Consider the following 19,148-nt stretch of genomic DNA (forward strand, 5'->3'; position numbering starts at 1 on the left):
TAGGTACACATGTGCCAGGCTGGTTTGCTGCACCTATCAACCCGTCATCTAGGTTTTAAGCCCCACATGCATTAGGTATTTGTCGTAATGCTCTCCCTCTTCTTGCCCCTAGCCCCCAACAGGCCCCAGTGTGTGATGTTCCCCTCCCTATGTCCATGTGTTCTCATTGTTCAACTCCCACTTATGAGTGAGAACATGCAGTGTTTGGTTTTCTGTTCCTGTGGTAGTTTGCTGAGAATGATGGCTTCCAGCTTCATCCATGCTCCTGCATCTTACATCATTATGACAGAAACAAGTAAGTGCTGTTGTGGCCAGGGGACATGTTGTGAACAGACCAGCAGAGCTGGCTGTAGGTGTGAGTTCCAACTCTCCTGTGTTTCAAGTGTGTGACATCAGTCAAGTCACTAAACTTCTTTAGGTTCTTCTGTTTTATTTTACTGGCATAGAGTAGGTACTCAATGACTTATTTATTGAAGGAATGCATGGGTTAATAAAAACTAGTCCTCACTTATCTCAAGGTTAATATAATAAAAAAATGCTTGACTAGGTATGGAAAAACTGTGTAAGTGGAGTCCTAACTCAGTGTTGTAGCCAAGGAGAGCTCTAGCGTATGGCAAGATGAAGACTTTCTTTGGTTTGGTCTTTCAATACTTTCGTCAGTGTGTCCATGGACATGTAATCCCCTTCTCTACGGGTAACTGGAGTCTGAGGGAGAAGCCCCCAGACATCAACAGCCTTAAAGAAGGAGCCCCCCAACATCAGCAGCCTTAGAGCAGGAGCAGCCTGTATTGTGAAAGTATTCTATTTCCATTGATTGAATAACTGATAGATAAAGCTAGCTTCATTTTTTAATGTCCCACCAAACAAGTTATAAAATAAGTTTATGAATTTGTCTCAGGCTGAATTCTCACTAGCTGTTAGAGAGGATTTTAAAAGCATATGTGTATTGTATCGTGGCTAAACATGGGTAAACTGAAGTTTGCTGCTATCATTTAGTTTGCTAAAAATTGTCATTTAATAATATGACAAAAGCCTAAAAATAAATGACGTGCTTATTATGTAAAGTCAGTCCCACCCATCCACTTTACAGATTCACTCCTTATTTGGAGGCCTTTCATATTCTATGTACATAATTGAATCTTTTGCATCCGCAGCCTCTCTGAGACCTTGTTACAACATAGCTGTCTAGGGCCCCTAAGAGTGTTCTGTAACTCTGGACATCAACTAGAAAGTTCTAAAAATATATTTTTCTTAACTATATAAAAGGCATGAATTCAATAAATGCATTTGTCTTTTAAAGAGATATATTATGCACAAGAACTCTATAAACATATGTTTACTGATTGACATATGTAGAAGGTACCTGGAGTATTTTTTTGAAGGCTAATACATACAAGACTCAGTGCCAAATGCTTTATATGTATGTGTTAGGTTATTTCTTGCTGCATAAGAAACTACTACAACTTATCAGATTAAAACAGCACACATTTATTATCTGTCAATTTCTATGGGTCAGAAGTCTTAGCTGAGTCCTCTGCTCTGGAACTGACAAGGCCGCAATCAAGGTGTCACCTGGGCTGCATTCTCATCTGGAGACTCAACTGAGGAAGAATCTGCTTCTAAGATTTCTCAGGTTGTTTCCTTGTGGCTTCATGACTGAAGGCCATGGTCTCTTACTGATGGTCAGCTGGAGGCTACCTCAGCTCCTAGGGGCTGCCTGTAGTTACCAGCTGCGTGGCCCTTCCATGGCAGCTCACAACATGACTGTTCATTTCTTCAAGGCCAGCAGGGGAATCTCTCCTTTTGCTCTGCTAAAACAAAGTCTTATATCAGGGGTGTCTACTCTTTAGGCTTCCCTGGACCACACTGGAAGAAGAATTTTCTTGGGCCACAATAAAATACGCCAACACAAATCATAGCTGATGCACTAAACAAAAATCACACACACACACACACAAAAATCTCATGATATTTTAAGAAAGTTCACAAATTTGTGTTGGGCCACATTCAAAGCTGTCCTGGGCCACATGCAGTCCTCAGGCTGCCAGTTGGACAAGCTTGTCTTATATAATGGAACTTAATCACAGGAATGATAGCCCATTGCCTTTGATATGTTATTAGTTAGAAGCAAGTCACAGGTGCCTTCCACACTCAGGGGTAGGGGATTACAAAAAACATGACACCAGAGGGCAGAATTTATAGGGGGCATAGTAGAATTCTACCTACCCAAATGCATAACCTCATTTGATTTTTAACAATAGCCTCATGAGGCACATTCTATCATTGTTCTGTATTAGCATATAGAACTAAGGAAACAGGGCTGGCTTAAAAAGCCAAGATAACCCATCCAGATGAATATGCCAGAGCAAGTGCTTTGACCCCTGTATTTGATTGTAACACCTGGGACCTTAACCACCTGCATTCAAACCACATCTGTACTTCTGCTTTAAGTGACGGAGTGAAGATCTGTTATTTGCTGTATGCTGGACTCTGTTCCCATATATACATTTTCTCTTTTCATTGGGACACAACTCCAATAGGGAGCTGTTATAATCACTGTTTTACAGAGGATAAAACATATATAAACATACGTAACATATATAACATATAAAACAAAAATAACAGGTTATTGCTTTCTGATGTTGGGCAAGTTACTTATCTGAGCTCATTCATCCATATAAAGGGGAATAATAGTAATTATTTCATAGAATTGTTGTGAGGATTAAATGAGGTAATATAGGCATACCAGTTAGCAGAATGTCTGACCCAGACTATTAACTAAATAAATGCTATTTAGCACTTTTTTAAGATTGGTAAATTTTGCCTGTCTAGCTTTAAGGATTTATAGGCTGGGCGCGGTGGCTCACGCCTGTAATCCCAGCACTTTTGGAGGCCGAGGTGGGCGAATCACAAGGACAAGAGATCGAGACCATCTGGCCAAAATGGTGAAACCCTGTCTTTACTACAAATACGAAAATTAGCTGGGTGTGGTGGTGTACACCTGTACTCCCAGCTACCCGGGAGGCTGAGGCAGGAGAATCACTTGAACCTGGGAGGTGGAGGTTGCAGTCAGCCGAGATCATGCCACCACACTCCAGCCTGGGCAACAGAGCAAGACTCCATCTCAAAAAAGAAAAAAAAAGGATTTATAATTTAACAGTGTGAGAGTAGAACAAAGCAAGTTGTTTTTAAGAACCTACGTTTCTTTTGCCTGTAGCAGATAATGGAGAAATATTCTGTGCCTGCCATTCTGCTCCTGATAATTTCTTTCAGATATACTCTTTTCTTCGATTACTGCAAAGGCCTCTTGGAGATCAACCAAAACCTGGGTGGGTTTCATGGCCATCGTATGTCACCAGTCCTTCGCAGGGGCCTCTCAAGCCTCTTTGTTCTTCTCTTCAGCCTCCATCCCTTCCCCCTTCCCTTTCTCCTTTGGTCCTCTCTGTTACCTGCTTCCCCATCCAGTAGGACTCCATTAGTGCAGATTAAATAGGGAACCTAGTCCCTCAGTTAAAGCTGTTCTAATGAATGGATACTCTGCTGCCAGCCTTGTACTAAACTCTCCAGATGCAAAGAATAACTAGAACTAGCCTCTGTCCTCCAAGTCTATGGGAGATTAACTTGGGAAATCTTTTCTAAGCATGTCAAATTTTTCAGGAGATTTCCTGAGGTTAACAAGGAGGTGGAAATCAGGGCTGGTGACAATATAAGTTTCTAGAAAAGGCATTAATTTTGGCATTGGGCCAGCCTAGGCACCAATCCCAGCTTTGCCTCTTGCTAGTTATGTGACCTTGCTCAATAAATTGTTTAATTTCTCTGAACCTCTGTTTCCTCACCCATAAAAGAGGGATAATAGTAATTCCTTCCTCAATATTGTTTGGTACCCAGAGAATGAAATCATACAATTAAAGGACAACATGAATTGAGAAAGGCTCTGAAAATAGGAATTAAGATACAGGAGTGAGATAAACTGCAGAAAAAGCCGACAATTGCAAAAATCTTAACCTTGAAAAAAATTTATGGAATTTACATTTTATCTCAAGGCAATTATCACTTCATCAATCCTTCTTTATCTTTCCGATGAAAATCCTTTAAAAATTGTGGTCACACAATGAAAATGTGGTTTCTAAGCATGGAAAAACTTGCTTTGAAACCATGAATCATCTATTATTATTATTATTATTTTAGATTAAGAGGCAGGACAATGATGTGTGTTGTGAAACACTCCCCACATCTGGAGGCATAATTTTCATCTTCCATTTATAGTTTCAGCTGTAGTTATTCAAATCTGAGTCTGCATTAGCAACGTCATTGGGATTCCAAGAAAACATTTTAGACGCCTCTCATTTAATCAATTGTAACAACCCATAATAGAAAGTCCAACCTTAAAAGCAGGACTCTTGTGGATAATGAGTTAGAATAATAAAAAATAGTAATGCAATTTGTGGGAAGAATTCAGTGTGGTTAATCGTTATTTGATTTTGAAGACAAGATTAAATTAGTGTTGTCCCTTATGTCATTGTGTCAACAAATTAAATCTGGATAAACCCCACCCTATTTTCCATGGGCCAGTGACAGATGGAGCAAATGCATGCTTGTTTTGTTTTGCTTTGTTCTTGTTAAAAAAAAAAAATTCTGATCAGATTCTTTAGTTGGTTCTGGTTCCACAGAGCTTTTCTTCATATATTTTCATTGTGCATTTTATCAACAGAATGTAATTTTTTCCCCATCTTTGGAAAAAACGCCCAAAATATAATTTTTAATTGCTCATTTCCTCAATCCTCAACCCCTTTATGAAGAAAACAGAAGAATGCAAACTGCAGTAGAGAACAGTAAAGACTGATAATGCTTATCTGTGGAGAAAACATAAGAATGGCCACAGTTGTACCCTTTTAACCTGAAGATCAACTTGGGGTTAATGTAAGGAGGAAGGGTATTTTGTTTTATTCTAATCTGTGTTTAACTCAAGTGTTGTTTTGTGAATTCATTAATTCCCAAGGGATTCATTAATCCATAAGAAGTCCTAAGCTGTGAACTTCTTAATTTTTGAAGAAAGTATAGCAATTCACTCATGAATTAATGTGGTTTAATGAGAGCTTGATTTGAGGTAGGACAGTTTATCCCATTACAGAAGCCTTTCAGGGAGTACAGGGCGTGACTGAACATTTTGTACCATCTTCAGGCACGGGAAAACATTCCTTGGGCCATGGGTATAAAAGAAAGCTCAGAGTTAGTCAAAGGTATCCGGGCAATTCTAGACTCATGAGAAAGGCTGGGGAAAAATCAGGGGTCTCAGTTATATAGGCAGAGAACAAAGAATGAAGCTAACCTTCTTAATTCAAGAACTTTCCCTGACATGCTGTCTTCCACAAAGAAGACCTAAGCTATCAACTTCTTAATTTTTGAAGAAAATATAGGAAGGACCAGATGAAGGTAGGACGGGGTGAGGTAATGGCTCCCATGCATTGATACTATGTGCTAAGTGTGTTTATTAAGCATTTTAAGAGCATATTTTATTTACTCTTCAAAATTATCCTGTTTCACTGGAACTAAAAGAAGGTAGTTTTGTGTCTCAATGTTAATGATTAGGAAACACAAGTGCAAGGTGGCAGGGCTAGTCAGCAACAGCATTTAACACCAAGTTTTCTTGGCTGCAGGGACCCAGCCCTTAACCAATATTCTGTTTGTGCTCCTAAGGGGTTTAAATCTGTTTTGTCTCACTAGGAAAAGAACAAGATTCTGCCCTACTCTCTTTTATGCAGATTGCTTTTTTATATAGACACATAGCTTAAATCATATGAACATTTTAATTTCCAAAAATCTGGTATTTTCCACTTGGGTCTCTTTCTACTGGCTACCAAAACCATTCCAATGATATAAGGTTAACTTTTCTTTCCAGATCTCCCACTTGCATTTTGCTTATTCAGCTGTTCTTCTGCTGTATCCCAGCATTACTAAAGAATATTTTGTGCTCCCATATACAATTCTAAGCATCTAAATTTTTAGACAGCAAGATTCCTATATTTATCACTTAAACTAAGCTATCATCTCTCAGTCTCTTAGCATCAAATCCATCCTTCAATATTTGTCCTCTTAATGCTGGTGCTTGGAACCTGCAAACTCTATTTCTGGTATGCCAGCTGTTAGGATCTGCTGATAAAGAGTGTTAGAGCAAGACTTGAAGGCAGAACAGGACAGAAGGGATTAACTCTTTCTATTTGCCTGTAATTCCTTTCAGTATGGTTTCAGCTATAGATCTTTACTCCCATAACAGTAACAGATGGTTCCCCCTAACCCTAAGAATGACAACTGCTTCCTGCAGTTGCAGTCTGGGTTATCTTCAGGTTGCCTATTTGCTTTTTCAGTTGACTAGCACTTACTTAACTCAGATCTAATAATAAACTTTCTCTGTTAAAATACCTAGCATGGTTTCTGTTTTTCTGATTGCATCCTGTCTGGCACCTCTCTGAGACTCAATTCTCCTTTTGCCCTTTTCAGAGCTTGCAATGAATTACAGAATCTTCAAATTTGGAATAATCTTAATGGTTGTCAAGTCCAAATTCTGACATAGTAGAGAGGTGTTCTATTTTCAGTTGTTAGATGTTGTGTTAGTTCATTTTCATGCTTCTATGAGCAATACCCAAGACTGGGAAATTTATGAAGAAAAGAGTTTTCATTGACTCACAGTTCCACATGTCTGGGAGGCCTCAGGAAACTTACAGTCATGGTGGAAGGCAAAGGGGAAGAAAGTCACCTTCTTCGCAGGATAGCAGGAAGGAGAAGTGCTGGGCAAAGGGGAAAAAGCCCCTTATAGAACCATTGGATCTCATGAGAACTCACTCCATATCTCCAGAATAGTATAGGGGTAATCACCCCCATAATTCGATTACCTCCCACCAGGTCCCTCCCATGACACATGGGGATTATGAGAACTACAATTCAAGATGAGATTTTGGTAGGTACACAACTAAACCATATCATTCCACCCCTGCCCCCTCCCAAATCTCATGTCCTCAAATTTCAAAACACAAGCAAGCTTTTTTAACCATCTGCCATAGTCTTAGCATTAACCCAAAAGTCCAAGTCCAAAGTCTCATTTGACACAAGGCAAGTCCCTTCTGTCTATGAGCCTGTAAAATAAAAAGCAAATTAGTTAGTTCCTAGATAAAATGGGTCCATTGGGTAAATATACCCTTTCCAAATGGGAGAAAATGGCCAAAACAAAGGGCTACAGTTCCCATGCAAGTCTGAAATCCAGTGGGGCATTCATTAAAACTTAAAGTTCCAAAATGATATTCTTTCACTCTATGTCTCACATCCAAGGTACACTGATACAAGAGGTGGGCTCTGATGGCCTTGGGCAGCATCACCCCTGTGGCTTTGCAGGGTACAGCCTCCTTCCTGGCTGCTTTCCAGGCTGGCATTGAGTGTCTGTGGTGCAAACTGTCAGTGGATCAACAATTCTAGGTTCTAGAAGACAGTGGCCTTCTTCTCACAGCTCCACTAGGCAGTGCCCCAGTGGGAACTCTGTTTGGGGTCTCCAACCCTACATTTCCCTTCTGCACTGCCCTTGCAGAGGTTCTCCATGAGGGCTCTGCCACTGCAGCAGACTTCTGCCAGGACATCCAGGCATTTCCATACATCCTCTGAAATCTAGATGAAGATTTCCAAATCTCAATTCTTGTATTCTGTGAGCCTGCAGGCCCCAAACCATGTGGAAGTTGCCAAGGCTTGGGGCCTACACCCTCCAAAGCAATGGCCTGAGCTTCTCCTTGGCCCCTTTTAGCCACAGTTGGAATAGCTGGGATGCAGGGCATCAAATCCTTAGGCTGCACATAACAAGGAGCTCTGGACCCAGCCCAGGAAAGCATTTTTCCCTCCTAGGCCTCCAGGCTTGTGATGGGAAATGTTGCTGGGAAGGTCTCTTATGCCCTGGAGACATTTTCCCTATTGTCTTGATGATTAGCATTTGGCTATTAATTACTTACACAAATTTCTGCAGCAAGCTTGAATTTCTCCCCAGAAAATGTGTTTTTTTCCTACTACATTGTCAGGCTGCAAATTTTCCAAACTTTTGTGCTCTGTCATCTCTTGAATGCTTTGTTGCTTGCAAATTTCTCCTACCAGACACCCGAAATCATCTCTCTCAAGTTCAAAGTTCCATAGATTTCTAAGGCAGAGACAAAAAGCTTCCAGTCCCTTTGCTAAACAATTAAGAAGAGTCAACTTTGCTCCAGTTCCCAACAAGGTCCTCATCTTCATCTGAGACCACGTTTGCCTGGACTTCATTGTCCATATCGCTATCAACATTTTGGTCAAACCATTCCACAAGTCTCTAGGAAGTTCCAAACTTTCCCACATCTTCCTTTCTTCTAAGCCCCCGCAAGTCTCTAGGAAGTTCCAAACTTTCCCACATTTTCCTGTCATCTTCTGAGACCTCCAAACTGTTAAAACCTCTGCCTGTTTCCCAGTTCCAAAGTTGCTTCCACATTTTCAGGTATTCTTATTGCAGCACCCCACTCTCTGTGGTACCAATTTACTATGTTAGCCTGTTCTCATGCTGCTATGAAGAAATACCTGAGACTGGGTAATTTATTTAAAAAATAAAGAAGTTTAATTGACTCACAATTCCACAGGGCTGGGGAGGCCTCAGGAAACATACAATCATGGTAGAAGGGGAAGGCAACAAATCCTTCTTCACATGATGGCAGGAAGGAGAAGTGCTGAGCAACAGGGGGAAAAGTCCTTTATAAAACCATAAGATCTCATGAGAACTCACTATCATGAGAACAGCATGAGGGTAACTGCCTCCATGATTCAATTACCTCCCACCAGGTCCCTCCCATGACATGTGGGGATTATGGGAACTAATTCAAGATGAGATTTGGGTGGGGACACAGCCAAACCATATCAGATGTCCAAAACTAATGGGCAACTTCTGTTAGACAAAGCTTCCAGAGCATTGTGTTTTGGAGAAGTATGAGGTTTTATTGGATTACTTTTTTCTCAAGGAAAAGATGTTTGAGATGCAACATCTCTGTCTTAGTGTGGAATGGAGTTAGAGATAGTTATGTATCAAATGCTTTAAGCAATGACAACAACAATAAAACACTTCAGTTATATTCTAACAGTACCTGCCTTTACATGAGATTTTTATGAGAGAAGGCTGTATTTACTCAATGGTATTTGTTGTTGATGTTTTCAAGCAGAAGCAATATATGTCAGTGTGGAACAAAGACCCCTCATGTGGACTTCCGAGAAGTTCTTTAGCCTATTGTGATTCTTGTTATTGGGTTACTTGTACATTGTGAGATAAGACCAGATGTATGTGCCCTCATCTTCCACAAAACTTAGATTTACGAGGGATAGATCCATTCATTTTACTTATTCATTTCATTCATTTATTGTTTTACCTGACCATCTGTCTTTTCATATGTCTATCCATTCATTATTTTATTTAATTCATTTATTTTCCTGAGATTCTTATCTGCTCTGAATACTATGCTAGACTAGAAGGCAAAATGAAAAAAAGAAGATGTCAATTTCAAGGAGGTCTATAGAGAAGTGAAGATGTTTCAGCTGGATAAAATCTGGAAGGAAAGTGAAGAAAAACCTGATAAAATTAGTAAGAGGAAGGCCTTCTGAAGAGAGAAAAGCTGATGGAAAGTTGTAATGTTGCTGATAGAGGAAATAATATTAAATGATCAGGAAACTAAGAAGTTGGTTTAAAGCTGAGGAACACTGGAAAAAAAGAATCCTGATGTAGAGTACACAAATTACAATGGGCCCCTTTGAAGGAAAGTGAGAAATATATTCATAGATTTGTATGTCTGTGTGCATTATTTTAAAGCCTATTGCAGACTTCATAGTGATAACAGAGATTATTAATATTCAACAACAGCTACTATTTAGCACAGATATTAGAGAGTATGACCCATGTTCAATAATAAATGTAAATCTAAGTAAAATTGCTACTACTCTAGTCAAGAGCTCCTGACCTTCACTCACTTGTACCAACCACCTAAAATAGTGAGTGGTTTAACCAATTGATGAGAATCCGTCCATTTATTTATTCATTCCATAAATACTTTTTTACATCCACAATTTGTGGGTCTGTCTAATTTATTCTGGGGTTATAACAGTAATCAAGACTCTTTTCTCTTAAAGCCTAGCTGCAGAAACAATTGACTAAATGTGAAATTTCAGTGAAGCATAATAAGTATTATTATAGAGGAAGAATGATATGCTTTGGGACCATATAAGCAGCGAACTTTTGATAGCCTCGAAGTTCAGACAAGGCTCCTAGAAATGTGACATTAAAGCAGATCTAAATATCTAGTAAGAGTTCGTTAGACAGAGATGAGTGATGGAAGATAGGGTTCCAGGCAAAAGTAGAAGCACAGTGAGATTTGGAGTTTGGTGAGAGCTTAACGTTTTGAGAACCTGAAAGAAATTTATTATGACTGGATTCAATGCTGGGAGAAGGGCTCCAGAGGCACACAGGGATAAAACTTAGAGGGCATTTTATATTACGTCAGGGACTTTTAGAATTTATCTAATGAGTAATTGGAAGTCGTTGGAAGATGCAAGTCAGGAGGGCCATGATCAGACCTGTAAACAAATTGCATTGTAAACAATTAGAGTACCATGAAAGCAGGTGGACTTGTGAGGGGCTGTTGTGTGAGACCTGGTGTGACACAGTTTGGGGCCACTTGCATGGAGATGGAACCATTCCAAAGATGTGCTCCTCTGAGGAGACCTTGGTCTGCAGATGCAGATGTACATAGGTACAGTACTGAATCATTAGGAAAGTAAGACTGAGATGTCCATTGATTTCAAAATGCATTCATGTGTGGCTGTGTCTGACTTAGTGACATGAGGGGGACCAGGTAATGAGTAGGAGACAGTTAAAGTAGAAAATTATTTTAAGACTTTGAATATAAAGAGATAGAGAATCGGTAGACACAGCAGGAGCTGGAAGGTAATATGGAACAATAAAAGCCTTTTGTTTTAATTGGGCAAAGCTGCAATGTTTACCTCTTGATGAACAGAAATTAGTTGAAAGGAGATTGGAAAATATATTGGAAAAGGGGACAAATAATTGATGAGACAAATCCCTGATAAATTTGAAGGTAATGAGATTAAACTTTAGGGCTTTATGAGATAGGATGTGAGATCATCTGCTTTGAAAATAAAAGGAATTGGAGGGCTAGTTGAAAATAGTAGGACAAAACACAAGTTTAGATGAATGATAAAATTTAACAGAAAAGATAAACATTCTAAAGTTGACCTCAATAAATAAATATTTATGGTCCCAGGGACTTTTTTTGTCCTAAGAATTTACTAAGCTTTCCTTCTGTCATTTTTTCTTTCTTCTTTCCATCATTCCCTCCTTCCCTCCTTTCTTTCTTCCTTCCTTCCCATTAAGCTATTATTAATATTAAAACCCTCATCACTATAACAGAAAAAAGTTAAATACATTTTAGAGTTATAAATAGAAGCTATTACCCTCTAGTGGATATGATATTATATACTATATGAGAGAATTGGAAGACCAACTCTAAGCATTTTTATTACTATTGGCAACTGCTCAGAGAAAGTGAAATCTGACCCATTTATAGAACTGAAAAGATGTTAACATGAGTATTTTTACCCTGCTGCTATAACTTGCTTTTTCTTTTACATAAAAAAACAAGCCAGAAAACACATATACACCTGAGTGAGGCTGATCTTATGTAATGTCTATCGATATATCCATGTACTCATTCATGCACCTTTTAATAAATATGTCTCTAGAAGAGGAACTGTCTCAGGTTCTAAAGACGAAAAGTACATAGGCCATGGCCTGTCTGCAAGATCCCCATTGTAGTCGGGGTAATAGGTTGAAGGGTGAAACTTTACAACCAATTAAAATATAATCTCTCTCTCTCTCTCTCTCTCTCTCTCTATATATATATATATATAGAATGAATATATATATAGAATGAATATATAGAATGAATATATATAATGAATATATATAATGAATATATAATGAATATATATAATGAATATATATATAATGAATATATATATAATGAATATATATAATGAATATATATATAATGAATATATATATAATGAATATATATATAATGAATATATATAATGAATATATATAATGAATATATATATAATAAATATATATATATTCATTCTACAGCTTCTTTATCAACTCATTGATTGATGGGCTGAGTCTCTTTATCTGAACAGTGCTAATGATAAAAGTTCCTCCCTCATAAGGCTGAGGAAAAAATAATGTCCCTAAAGCACCCACTCATGCTAGTTGTCATAGTGTTACCACTCAATAATGGTGATTGTTATTATCCCTCCAAATTACTCTTGAACAACTTGAAATTCCCATTTGTCAATCTAATGAGTAATTGGAAGTCATTGGAAGATGCAGGTCAGGAGGGCCATGATCAAATCTGTAAACAACTTGCATTATAAACAATTAGAGCACCATGAAAGCAGGTGGACTTGTGAGGGGCTCTTGCATGAGACCTGGTGTGAACTAGTTTGGGGCCACTTGTTTTAATTGAATCACAGTTTAGTATAGCTGAGGAGGCCTCAGGAGACTTACAATCATGATGGAAGGCAAAGGGGAAGCAGACATCTTTTTCACAAAGCTGCAGGAAGGAGAATGGATGCAGGAGGAACTACCAAACACTCATAAAACTATCAGACCTTGTGAGAACTCACTCACTATCACGAAAACAGCATGGGGGAACCACCCTCATGATTCAATTACCTCCACCTGGTCTCTCCTTTGACATGTGAGGATTATGGGGATTACAATTTCAGATGAGATTTTGGGTGGGGACACAGCCAAACCATATCACTCATTAAAGAAAAATCAAATGGAATATTCATAATCTCTTGCACCTTGACATCTGTTAAAACCATTGTGTATACCTAAGATCTTCCCAGATATCTCTCTACATATTCTTATTTTACTATACCAATAAGATTTAATATAAACACTCTTTTGTTATCTTCCACAATTTATGTCACCATCTAAATAATTATTTGTCACTTATATTTTTCCAATGTTTCTCAACGTAAAGTATACAGAAGAGAAATAATTGACAAAACAACATTTAAAAATGGACTGGCAGGAAAGTGGAACTCACCTAAAACATTCTGAGAAAGGCACAGTTTTAGAGACCAATAAGTTTATGATGCTCCAAAATACCAATTATGTATGGAAAAGCCAATTACTAGGGTTATATCTTTAAATCACCTTACTTTTCATCAAATGACTTTAGCAGGGGAAGGGCATGGACCACCTGCAGCCACCAGCCTCCAGCTTTCAGAGAAGATGGAGGCCGTGGACATGGTCCACATCAACCTTAACTATGCAGGGGCAAACAAAGATGCTTTTGTTTATACACCAGAGCCATTCTTGGCTCTCTGTCCCCACATTCAATGGATCAGCAATTCCTTTCTGGTCTGCATTCCCCACATCTGGGATCCGATTACTTCTCAACACATCTACATTATCACTCTAGTTCAAGTTACTCTTTTACCTCTTAATTGAACTCCCTGCTTCTACACTTGCCCTCTCATAGTCACTTCTCATACATAGACTAGAGGGGTCCTCTTAAACTCTAAGTTGGAATTCCACTCCTCAGCTCAAATGTTGAAGCACTCCCAGGGCATGCAGTAACTCACAGAATCTGCCCTCCGCCACCTCTTCTCTTTGTCTTCCCCTCCTAATATTGTCCTCACCTGCTCTACTCCTGCCATACTGGGCTCTTGGTTCTTCCTCAGAAACAGGACACTCCTTCACCTCAGGGACTTTGTGTTTGCCAGAACACATTTATGGAATGCTCTTTCCCTACACACTGACATGGCTTAGCCCCTCATAGCCTTGTGTCCACTCAAATGTCACCTCCTCACTGAAGACTTGCCCAGAGGACCCCTCTGGTCTATGTATGAGAAGTGGCTATGACAGGGCAAATGTAGAAGCAGGGGTTCAATTAAGAGATAAAAGAGTGACTTGAACTAGAGTGAAAATGTAAGCTTTATAAGGATGAGGATTTTTGTGGCTTGGGTCACTGCTAGAACCCCAACCACATACAGGAGGCATTAACACATTTTATTGAGTGACTAACCCCCATCCTACCACCAGCCATAGAAGACCCCTTTTCCTGTTACAACTCATTTCATTATTTGTGCAGGTTCAATGGGTATGGGTATGAAGAAAATTGGTGCAAATTACCACGACCCAGTTGGAAGGAGCATGGGGGGAATTCCCCATGAAGACTTTTAGGAGGATGTACTTTTTTGTCACCAAGATCCAACCCTTGTCTTTGCAGCCTTGATCCATGTCTTATCATCTCTTAATCTTTTATATCTCAACTCGAAAGAAAGAAATAATTATTACATGTTTTCACTGAGACAGTGTTTTGCTGTTAAAAAGGTTTACAAGGAATAAATAATCCACAGAAACAAGATTATGAAGAAATATCAGTAGTAGATAAGAACTCTTGTTCTGGATTAGAACTACACCATTTGAATTCTTTTAAGCTGTTGGAACTTAAGCAAGTTTTCTAACTTCTTTATAATTATGAGTGTTGATTATAATAGTACACATCTAATAGAAAGGGCAGGGGTGATAAAATGAGAGAACGCATGGATAATGCACAGCACACAATGCTCAATATTCAATTAATAGAAACTATTGCCATTATCACCATAATTGTGGTAGGTGAAAAAAAAGCATGGCACAAACTCATATGTATAGCATGAAGTGACAAGATAAAATAAAGTCCACATTAGCACAGGATTTTCAATCACTGCATCAGAGCTGGGGCACTCTTGCCCTCTCACCACTTCACAACCTCCCTTAACTCAGCCAATTTCACATATTAGCATCTGCCACCTGCAATACACCAACTGGATACTGATTTTGGTATCAATCAGTGTTCTTTCAATTGTAAGTCACAAATATGCAAACTGACTTAAGAAGACAATTTATTGTCTCATAAGAATGAGAAAATCTGCCTGGCTCAGCGGCTCACAGCTGGAATCCCAGCACTTTGGGAGGCCAAGGCAGGCAGATAACTTGAGGTCACGAGTTTGAGACAAGTCTGGCCAACATGGCGAAACCCCATCTCTACTAAAAAAATATATATATTATAAATATAAAATATATATAATATATATATAAAATATATATATTATATATATAAAATATTTATAATATATATATAAAATATATATTATATATATAAAATATTTATAATATATATATAAAATATATATATTATATATATAAAATATTATATATAAAATATATATTATATATATAAAATATTATATATAAAATATTTATAATATATATAAAATATATATTATATATAAAATATTTATTATATATATAAAATATATATTATATATAAAATATTTATAATATATATAAAATATATATTATATATAAAATATTTATAATATATATATAAAATATATTATATATAAAATATTATAATATATATATAAAATATATTATATATATAAAATATTTATAATATATATATAAAATATATTATATATATAAAATATTTATAATATATAATATATAATATATATTATATATAATATATATAAAATATATATGTTATCTACTAAATATATATGATATACTAATATATATAATCTAAAATATATATAATATATAATCTATTATATAGTTTATGTATATTGTATATTATATATTATATATATAATATATTATATATATATATCTCCAGGCGTGGTGGTAGGTGCCTGTAATCCCAGTACTCAGGAGGTTGAGGCAGGAGAATTGCTTGAATCTGGAAGGCGGAATTTGCAGTAGACCGAGATTGAGCCACTACACTCCAGCCTGAGTGACAGAGCGAGACTCTGTCACAAAAATGAATAAATAAATAAAAATAAAAATAAAAAATAAATAAATAGAAAATCTACTAGGAAGAGCTGGCTTTACATATATTTAAGTTTAGTCGTCCAAATAGAATGATGTAGTGATATTCTTCCCCTCCTCCCTCCTTTTTCTTCCCCCCCTCCCTCTTTTTCTTCGCCCCACCCTCTTCCTTTCTTTCTCTGTCTCTTTATCCCCATATCTATCCAGGCTCTGCTTGTTTCAGCTTGGATTTATTTGGGGGCCGACTTTCCCTACATGATAACATGAGTCTGAAGTCAGCCCAGTAAAGAGACTTCATGCTTTAGAATAAGAACATTATTTCCAGTACCCAGTAGCTCTAGGAAAGTCCTAGAGAGGTCTTCTATTGGCTTGGCTTCATTCATGTGGCCATCCTTGAACAGATCACTGTGGCCAAGGCAAAGAGCAAATCACTGTGCTTAACTAGAGGCCGGGCTAACAGTGTGGGGCCCATTATGAGGCCATAAAAATATTTTAGTATTGCTATTTGATGGGGGAGGTTTCTTTTCTCCAAAGAGCTGTTGAGTAGACACAGAGGGAAAAAATGCCAGAAATTCTATATATTCTTCATAATATTAGGAATAATTAACCTGTGGATATCTTGGTGAATGATTTACTTTTATTTTAACTTTTAACATAGGGTTTCCAAGTGATTCTTTGTCATAACCCAGCATTTTTATAATTGAAAAGAAAAATTTAAAAAATGATCCTGGAAAGCCAAGCCAGCTGGTAAGCCCATCAAACAATGTGTGGATGGGTACATGTGACCCAAGGACCAGCCCAAACGCAGATGCAGACAGATTCCAGACTCTTCAGCAATCCGTCCCTTATCTGGGGCAAAGGCTGTGATGCCTACACAGTCTGTCATTTCATCCCTGATGCTCCAGTTTTTAGGAGAAACCACCTAGTCATGTTCAAACTTCCAGAAATGGTGGTCCTGTGGAAAGAATCCTAGGCCAGCACCTAGGAGACTGGGTATGAGTCCCAGCCCTGTCCATCACAGCTGTGTCAGGTGGTTCAGACATGTTGGGCTTCAGGTCCCCATCTATAATCAAAAAGTTTATTTCTAGCTTCAACAATCTGTGACTATTATTTCCGTTTACTGATAGAGTAACTAATTACTTCATTATAGGTTTTCAAGACCAGTTACCTCCTGTTTGGTTCAGTTAGCAAAATGCCAACATGATTGTCATTGATTTTGATGGTTGGGCTTCCAGGAGAGAAGCCCAATGGGAAATAGTTCAGGATCTTAAACAGATTTTGTATTTATTATTCCAAGGTAGTCTATGCAGGAGCAGGGCTTGTCATGCATTTCTCAAAATGCATGCTTAGGAAAAGCCCACTCCCATCGTTCTCTTCCATTCTAGTGATGCCTTAGGACTCTTCGATTTAGAGTTTAGAGCCAGAGGAGAAGGAATAATCATGGTTAAGACTGGCTATAATGAAGGCTTTTTTTTCTTTTCCCCCCTGAATAGAGAATCATAGAGTTTCAGACAGAAGGTGAATTTCAAAGATCATTCAACCCAATCCTTTTGGATTAGAGGCAACATTTTCTGAGTATCTTCATGTATATTCTACAGAAAGAACATATGGTGCAGACTTGAACAGAATGTGGTTTGAATCCTTACATATGTGTGACCTTCAGAGAGTTTCCTACTTTTTCTGAGTCATATTTTTATTATTATATATTTTAACCTTGAAAGTAGAAATGTTCTTAATACCCATCTAGTAGCTGGTGTGGATATAGTAGGCAGAATAATGACCTTCCCAAAAAAGTCCGCATGTTAATCCTCAGAACCTGTGCATATATTTCATTCCACAGCAAACAAAACAAAACAAAACAACTTTGCAGATGAGATTGAGTTAAGGATACAGAGATGGAGAGATTCTCCTGGATTATCTAGGTGGATTGAGTATATTCATAAGGGCTCTTATAAGTAAAAAAGTTCAGGCAGGAGAGTTAAAGTTAGAAGGGAGATATAAGAGAAGAAAAGGTTGGAGTGATGAAGGGGGTGGTGTGGCTACAAGCCATGGAATGAGAGCAGCCTCTAAAAGCTGAAAAAGGCAAGGAAATTAATTCTCCCCTAGAACCTTCCAAAGGAACACAACCCTGCTGACCCATTTTAGACCTCTGACCTCTAGAACTGTAAGATAATTAATTTGTGCTGTTTGAAGCCACCACCTTTGTGGTAATTGGTTACAGTTACAGCAATAGTAAACAGATACAATGAGGATTGTTAATTGCACAAACAGGTGCCCTGGAATGCCAAATGCATGAGGTACACTGAATGCTATTGTTTTTGCTGTTCTGGTTGTTGTTGTTTTTCTTCTCCTTTATCATACTTTCTGTCTTCTTTTCCTGTCCCTCATCCTTCTTTACCATTCTCTTTCTCTTTCTCCTGCTCTTCGCTTCCTTCTCATTCCACTAAAAATATAACAGGAAAGGAAGAAAAGAACTAGCATTTGATAAGGACCGGTCAGGAACCACCCTTGGTGATTTTACATGCATAACCTAGTTTAATCTTTAAAATAAGTCTTTGAGACAGGTTTTAGTATTTTTATTTTACCAATGAAGACACTGGGGTCTACTGAAGTAAAGTAGTTATTTCCAGATGCACTGAGTTAGTGAGAGTCCTGAGACTGTGGGCTGGCCCACACCTCCCTCCTCATTAGCAGCCTGATCTCTGTTCCAAACAGCGAGCTGTCCACCTGTGTTCTGTGCATCCTGGCTGGCCACAGCAGAACTGAGCACAGGACTCCATCACCATGGCAATGGCATTGCCTGCCTGGGTCGTGGAGTGGTATCTTGTCGAGCCAGGGTGGCCAATGCTGGGGAGAGATGCTGTACCCCAAGAAGGGGTTGCCATCTCTCTGAAGATGTTCACTCTTCTAAAGACAACAAATAGCTCATCCCACCCTTGCCATTGCCATTTCAAATGAGCCCTCTCTTATGAGTTGAAGCACAGACCGTTTATCAGACACCTACAGTATGTCACACACTGCTAGCCTTGTGCAAGCTCTTTTCTCTGGTTCATATTACAATTCTGTGAAGTGGGTACTGTTTTTCCTGTTTACAGACAGGAAACTGAGGCTCAGAGAAGGAAGTATTTTGCCCACTCACACATGACATAGCAGACTGGAGTGTAGCATGCTGTGCTGCCAGGCCACAGCCAGGCTTTCCGAG

At 38.2% G+C, this 19,148-nt stretch overlaps 1 long non-coding RNA gene across 2 annotated transcripts in view; it reads left to right on the forward strand.

Moving 5' to 3' along the window:
* LOC115831863 overlaps window positions 1-19,148 on the forward strand; it is a 183,901-nt gene that overhangs the window by 155,867 nt on the left and 8,886 nt on the right. The gene's annotated exons all lie outside the window — the stretch shown is intronic.

This window comes from Nomascus leucogenys, chromosome 20 (genome assembly GCF_006542625.1).
Source record: "Nomascus leucogenys isolate Asia chromosome 20, Asia_NLE_v1, whole genome shotgun sequence".
NCBI classification, from domain to species: domain Eukaryota; kingdom Metazoa; phylum Chordata; class Mammalia; order Primates; family Hylobatidae; genus Nomascus; species Nomascus leucogenys.